The following is a 7620-nucleotide window of genomic DNA, read 5'->3' as shown; positions in this document are numbered from 1 at the left end:
TTAATGTCCCCTCGATAGCTTCTCAACACTTGGTGGATCGATCGAGCCTCATCTCTTATGTCTGATGTTTTGTATCTCGACACTTTCTCGACACCTGTATCTGTCGACGGCCAAATCCTCGACACCTTGCTCGACACTCTCTCAACACCTTCATCTATTGAGCTTTACTAAGATTCTATATATTCTCCTCATGCGTTCTGAACCTCATTTCTCTTGATCTCTCTCTTGATAGCTCTATCTCCTCATCTCCCAATCTTCTCCTTAAGGTTTCTTCAAGCTTTTTCAAGATTTTCTTCACTTGGTAAGCTTCTAATCTCTCGTTCTTCATGCATTTCATGTTTTGAAATCTAGTTTTGGGGATTTTGAAAAAAATTGGGGTTTTTCAAAATTGATGAGTGTTTGTTGAAATTTTGGGATGGGTTTTGCTTAAATAAGTTTAAAATCTCATGCATTGCATCACATTAACATAATAACAGTATTATCATGCATTTTAGATGTGTGCAATTGATTGTGTGCTGGTAGGATTGGATTGGGCTAGGCTGAGCCCATGATGCAATTTACTTTGCATGTCACATGTTCATGCATTTCCCATGCATACGTACTTCATTTCAATATACTTTGAAGATCACACAGCTTAAAACAATGGAACAACAAAAGCTCTCATCATCAAAAAGTCTAATTCAAAATTTTAGTCTTTTGCAGGCAAAATCCCAAGTTCTGAGGTAGAGAAGCCCCTTGGTCACCTTTCATCAAAGATTGAGGTAGAGAAACCCTTAGGTCACCACAATCCAGATTTCGAGGTAGAGAAGCCCATTGGTTACCTTTCATCAAAGATCGAGGTAGAGAAGCCCCTTGGTCGTCACAATCCAGGTTCTGAGGTAGAGAAGCCCCTTGGTTACATTTCATCATAGATCGAGGTAGAGAAGCCCTTTGGTTGCCACAATTTAGGTTCCAAGGTAGAGAAGCCCCTTGGTTACCTTTCATCAAAGATCGAGGTAGAGAAGCCCTTTGGTTGACACAATTCAAATTCCGAGGTAGAGAAGCCCCTTGGTTACCTTTTATCAAGATCGAGGTAGAGAAACCCCTTGGTCATCACAATTCAAGATTAAGATAGAGAAGTTTCTCAATCGTCCTAGGTTCCAAGGTAGAGAAGCCCCTTGATCGACCCTTCACATTCAGATCAAGGTAGAGAAGCCCCTTGATCAACCCCTCACATTCAGACTGAGATAGAGAAGCCTCTCAGTCACCTCAGATTTCAAGATTCTTTTAAGGTTTATCAGTTATCAATTAGGTTAAGAATTCATAATTTTCATTTTTCAAAATAGCAAGGCACTAATTTTTGTCCCAAAGTTTTAGGTTCTAGGGCTAGGCAATTTGTGAAAAATCAACCTCAATTAAATCAAGGCTACTAAAATTAGTGTACTTATTTTACATTGACATTCGCTTTGCAAGCTCTGTCAATGAGGGGCATTCTGTAGACACTCGATTTTGCACACATAATTTAATTAAGGAAGATGACTAGAATGACCATTCATATATCCAAAGTTCATGATTGCATTACATGCATTAATTGATTTATTGCATATCATAAAAATGATCTTGAGATTCTAACAATCACGACAATATGTCGGATTTCCAAATTGGACCGTCAGATTGAAAGATATCACATGATCAAGTTTGCACGGTTTACATGCATTTTGTTTGGGTGGAACCAACCATGCATGATTAATTTAAATTAATTTTGATTGGTTAGACAATTAAAATTAATTAAATAATTTTTTGATTGATTGTTAGTTAGTGTCAAAAATAGGCTTGCAAGCATGGTAATAAAGAGGTTAATCAAATAACAACAAAATTGTGGATAATCAAGACTTTTTGAAGTATTTATCTACAAGATAATCATTACTGAAAATACTTGAATTATCAGAAAAGGAGTTTAATTTTTAGAATATGGATTAAAAACGCATCTAAGTGCAAGTCTTGGCTCAAAAATCCTCAAAAAAGGAGTCCAAAGTGGACCGAAACTCAAACGCGAGTCCAGCACCCAAGAGGCCCATTTTGCTTGGAGTGTCGATTGGTACAAATGTGGGACCCAACCTGAGGGCTTCTGGATTGAGATAAATCTTACCTTTTACAATTTTTTAAAGATAAGGACACGTCCCAGTTCGTATTCTAATCATTTAGCTAATTTTTTGAACATCCCAGACTCTATAAATAGAGGATACCTCTCAAAATTCAACACACTTTTTCACACTTTTTGACTCCCTCTTTCTGGCTATTCTCTTCTGACTTTTCAATTCCCCTTACGTTAAAGATGTTCTAGAGGCTCTTGCTTTAGAAACTTCTTTTTTGTAAGTAAGATATTTTAGACCTCAAAGAGGTGAAAAAACTTCTTTGATTTCTAAAATATTCATTCATTAGAAGAGCACGCTCATGCAAGAGGTATTATGTTTTTCTTATTTTATTTTTTTTCGTTAATTAGCATGTTTTGTGTTTGATGCATGAGTATGATTAGCATGTATTGATTATAACTTGTTCATAATATATAATTGCCATGATTAGATGCTTTAGATGATTGTTTATTTCAATTCTTTCTCTTTGACTTCAAAATCTATAATGATTATCAAAATTTTTTTTATGAAAACACAAAACTGATTTGTATTTTCAGATCTGATTTTTTGTTTAATCTCAAAACTGATCTGTATTTTTAGATCTGATTTTTTTGTCTAATCTCAAAACTGATCTATACTTTCAAATCTGATTTTTTTTCTAAACCCGAAACTAATCTGTATTTTCATTAAATACAGATATGATTTTTTTCTCCAAATACAAAACTGATCTATATTTTCATTAAATATAGATTTGATTTTTTTGAAAAAAAGTTTTCTTTGTCAAAAAATTGCAGATTTTGAAATTCAAAAGAAGGGATTGAAAGTTAGGTTAAAACTTTTTTTGTGACGCATAATAAATTTGTCTCATGAATGTGAATCTTCCTTTAAAAGTCCTTTTTATTTGTTTTCAACAACAGATCTGGTTTTTCATAAACCCAAAAATCTTTTTTTTTTTTTACTTTACACAAAACAGATCTGATTCTTTTTAAAATCTCTTCTTTTCTTTTCTTTTTTTACAAACAAAAAATCTAATTTTTCTTGATAAAGTCCTTTTTTTAACCTCTAAAAACAGATCTAATTTTTTTTACAAACCAAATCTTTCTTTTAACCCCTCATAAAAACATATTTGATTTTTTTACAAACCAAATCTTTCTTTTAACCCTTCATAAAAACAGATCTGATTTTTTTACAATCCAAGTCTTATTTTATAATTTTCAAAACCGATTTGAATTTTCTTTAAAAGAGAACATCATTCATAAGGCAAATTTATTTAATTTTTTTTTTGTCAAGTGTCTGTTATGTGTGTTCAACGTATCATTCAACATCATGCAAAAAAATGGTATATTGGTCATTAGAGTCTAGAAGACCAGACTCTGTCTGGGCGAAATGGGTGCCTAACACCTTCCCATTTTGTAACCTAGCCCCCAAGCTTAGGATTTTTGGATAGGCAGATTAGTGTTTTGTCTTTTAATTTTGGTAGATTGTAACTAGGACCCAAAGCCTTGTAAGGTTAATTTACCAAAGTTGTACTTTTCTTTATTCAATTAATGACATTCGAAATATTTTGATCATGTAATTTGTATTTATTTTTTCTTATTTTTTTTTGTATAAAAAATAAGTGGCAACTTCACACCACTCACCCAAAATGAGAGATGCCCTTAAAAGTATCCAAATCTTTTTCTTGAGAGCACCCAATTTTGCGGTCTCTCACAATGTGGATTAGTGATTTGCTGTAGAATTCGGTGTTGAATGGTTGTTTGTTGGTTTTTTTTTTAATTTAATTTTTGGATTTGTATTCTTAAATTTGCGTTTGTGTCCTTGTTCAAGACACACTTAGATCTCAATTCATGTGATTTTTGGTGATTAATTCTGTTTTTAATTTTTTAATTTAGTTAAAATTAATAAATTTTTTTTTTTTTAATTTAGATGCTGAAGTGGCATTTTTAATGCTAAAATAAAATTTATTATTATTATTTTAATTGTTTCGTCTGCCACCTAGGATTTTGTCGTTAGGGCAGTGACAGAAAGGACTAAAATGGATGGCGTTTTTTTCTAAATATGGACTAAATGTGCTAAGAATAAAATGTAGGGACCAAAATGAGAATCAAGGCAAAACATAGGGATGAAAAGTGCATTTCTGCCATATATAATTTATTTTTTCATATGATGTATAATGAAATAAATAACAATGAAGCAACACTCCTATGTGAAGTTGTAACATTTCAAGGATTATGTGACTAACAAGAGAGAGACAGAGAGAAAAAAAATTAGTTAATATATTTCAAGCTATGATATGAAATCAAATAAAAACTAAGAAATATATTATCTTCAAGTCAGTTAGAAGAATTATACCTTTATGTATATCTCATAGGTTCAAAACATATTACATACCTTGCTTGGTAATCCATTAAAAATAATAAAACTTAATTTTCATTTTATTAATTAAGTATTTTTTTTTAAATCACAACATGCAATGAAAAAGATTCCCCCCCCCCCCCAATACATAATTTTATTCATTTATTTAAAAATACTAGTTTTGGTAAAAAAATTTGTCATACAAAGTTAATCTCATTCGTATAAAAATTTTAATCACACACAAAGTTAGGGTAACTATTTAACATATGAATATATATTTTACTTCAATAGTTTCTTAGTACCTATTTGCTAAAGGCAATATATCCACTCACTAAAAACTTCTAAGAATGATAACGAATATCATCATCTTCCAACAATAAGCAACTGAGTTTTGCTAAGAAAAGAAACCAAAAAAAAAAAAAAAAAAAAAAGATAACCAAAGGCATGTGTTATCAAATTTTTCATTAGATAAATTATAAGTTTCAAAGTTTAAATCTAGAAAATCAATGTTCTTTAGGTAACAAATAAAACACCTTATATCATTATTCCAACTTTCTGAGCATTACTACCATCTAAAACTCAAAATACGTGAAGAAAATTTTTGGGATGTTAAAATTTAGTAGGAGTGTTTTAGACATTACAGAATGAAATATTTTAAGAATCATAAGCTTTTATTAGGGTTTAACTTAGAGAATAATAATATGACATATTTGCTATTTTCCAAAATATTAAAGGGAAAATTGGTTGATATTAAAGATTAAGGAGAAATTGTGAACTATCCCAAACATAAAGGATTAAAAGTGTTTTTATCCCATTTTTTTTTTTTTGTTTTTTTTTTTTTTTTTTTTTTTTTTTTTTTTTTTTTTTTTTCATGTGTAAAACTATGTGTTTTTACTTAAAATGATGCGTAAATAAAAAAAAAAAAATACAAAAGTCAACCCAAAAAAACTATATGTGAAATAGTGAATTTTGGCTCAACAAAGTTGACTAAACCAAAAAACAATTTCTAGAAGCACAACAAAATGACACAACATTTTTATAATACTTTTATAATTTTATTATATTTTATTTTGACTTGATAATATTAGGATTAATTGCATTTATATTTGCATTTTAGTAGGATAAGGGAATTTGTTTATCAAGTGTTTGGAGGGTAATGGCTAGTGGAGCTAGTGTTTGAGTTTTATTAGGATAGTTTGTTCCTAAAATGCAGGGCTTATCTTGTATAAAAGGAGCCATAATTTATTTGAATAAAATGATCAGATAAGAATTATTTATGCAGAGTAATCTGTAGAGGTCAAGGATTCCTCAATCAATCCTAATTTTCTTTTTAGTGTTTATCCAATATCCATTAATTATCAAAATAGCTCAGTAGTTGTGAAAATATTGTGACGACAACAATATGTCTTAACATTTTCACAAGAAAAATGCTATGTCAACAATACTTTTACAACAAATCATAAGTAGTAGGTTGTTACAAGTTGTTATTGGTGGGCAAAAAAGTAATTTCATTGATAAGTTTAAATTATAACTAATAACAATTTATCACCTATAATTTGATATGAAAGTATTGTGAAAAATATTGTGAATGTAGCACTTCTTTCTTCATAATATCTTTATCTTTAGTTGTAATTAGTTCCAGTATAATATATATATATATATATATATTTTTTTTTTTTTTTGATTTATAGGGAATTAACACTTCAACCATTGTGAAAATACTGTGGCAATTTGTTGTGTTAATATATTTATTATTATTATATGTATATAAAAAATTAAAAAGTAAGTCCAATGAGTGACATTTACCCCCCTCCCAAAACAAAAGAAGGTGGCCAGTGAAATAATGCGAATTGAACAAACCAAAAATATTGTAACTTCACCCGTTTGCTCTTTTATATAATAGAAAATGAATAAAGCAAACAAATTATTAAAACCTTTATTGATTTTATTTTATTTAATTGAGTTAGAAGACTAAATGAATAGGTGACACTAATAGTCTACAACCAATTAAAAGTTTGGCTGGGGTTGTTTTTGCGACAAGGGCAAAAAATGCAAGAATGACTCAAATTTCCCCTTAGGTTATTTAGAAGCTATTATTTGTGGAGAGTGTCAAGCCCAAAATTCCAATATTTAGTGAATAGAGGCTAATGATGTTTTAACAAGAGAGAAATCAAAATGCCAATAACAAAAATGCTAAAAATGCATAAAAATATAACAGGTTTGAAATTTCAACCTATAGTCAGTGAGAAGATGAAATTGAGAGAGGTTGTGAGGAAGAGATTGACGGTTCTCCTATACCCATATTTCCACCCCCTGACTTCAGAATTGTGAGAATCATTGTTGAGTAAATGGACTTTTTCTCTAAAGTTTTAGCTCCAAGGGTAAAACGTGATTCCTTGTTTTGAATCTAATTGGGGCATTTTGTACTGAGTTTGAGGTGCTCTAAGTGACTGGTTTTTTGCCAATAAAAAAGGTTTTGAACCCCAAGGTATCATTCCAAGAGGTTATGGTCAGATTTGCTTAATCAGGTAAGAGGGTTGGCTTGTTTTTTGTATAATTTGAGAAATGAAGTGGTCTAAATTAATGGGTTGATATTTCATAGACATGGCAGATCCTTGGAGGCGGCATTAATTTGGTTACTGTAGTAGACAAGGCTAACCACTTAGGGTCAGCTATGTGTTTTAGGCAAAAATAGTGTAGAGCATAAAAGTTGGGCCACAATCAGCCAAAGAATAAAAGCTCTTTTGGGGTGAAAATTTCGGGTATAGGACCTCCTCCATGAACCTAAGGTGCTACCAATGCCTCTTGCCCACTTGATAGCACACATGAGCTAGGCTCATGCAAAAGGTTCTAATGAAACCGATTTATACCCTCCAAACTACACCTCCTCAATTTCCCCAGTATGTAACATGAGCTTGGACAATGTTTAAAAGAATAAAATATAATATACAAATGAATTATGCCCATAATGAGGTCAGGTTTGATTGAATCATAATGTGTTGCGAAAATGGGTATCAATAGCTACTACCACTAATGTTGGGTGAAGTAGTACCTCTCCCTTTGCCACGAGGACTTAGGGGTTATTCATGGGCTTTGAGGTGGGGTTTAGGTATTAAAAACTAAAACAAAATAAATTAGGTGAGACAGATGGCTT

This window comes from Quercus robur, chromosome 8, assembly GCF_932294415.1.
Source record: "Quercus robur chromosome 8, dhQueRobu3.1, whole genome shotgun sequence".
Lineage (NCBI taxonomy): Eukaryota > Viridiplantae > Streptophyta > Magnoliopsida > Fagales > Fagaceae > Quercus > Quercus robur.
Note: the sequence above shows the minus strand (reverse complement) of the source record.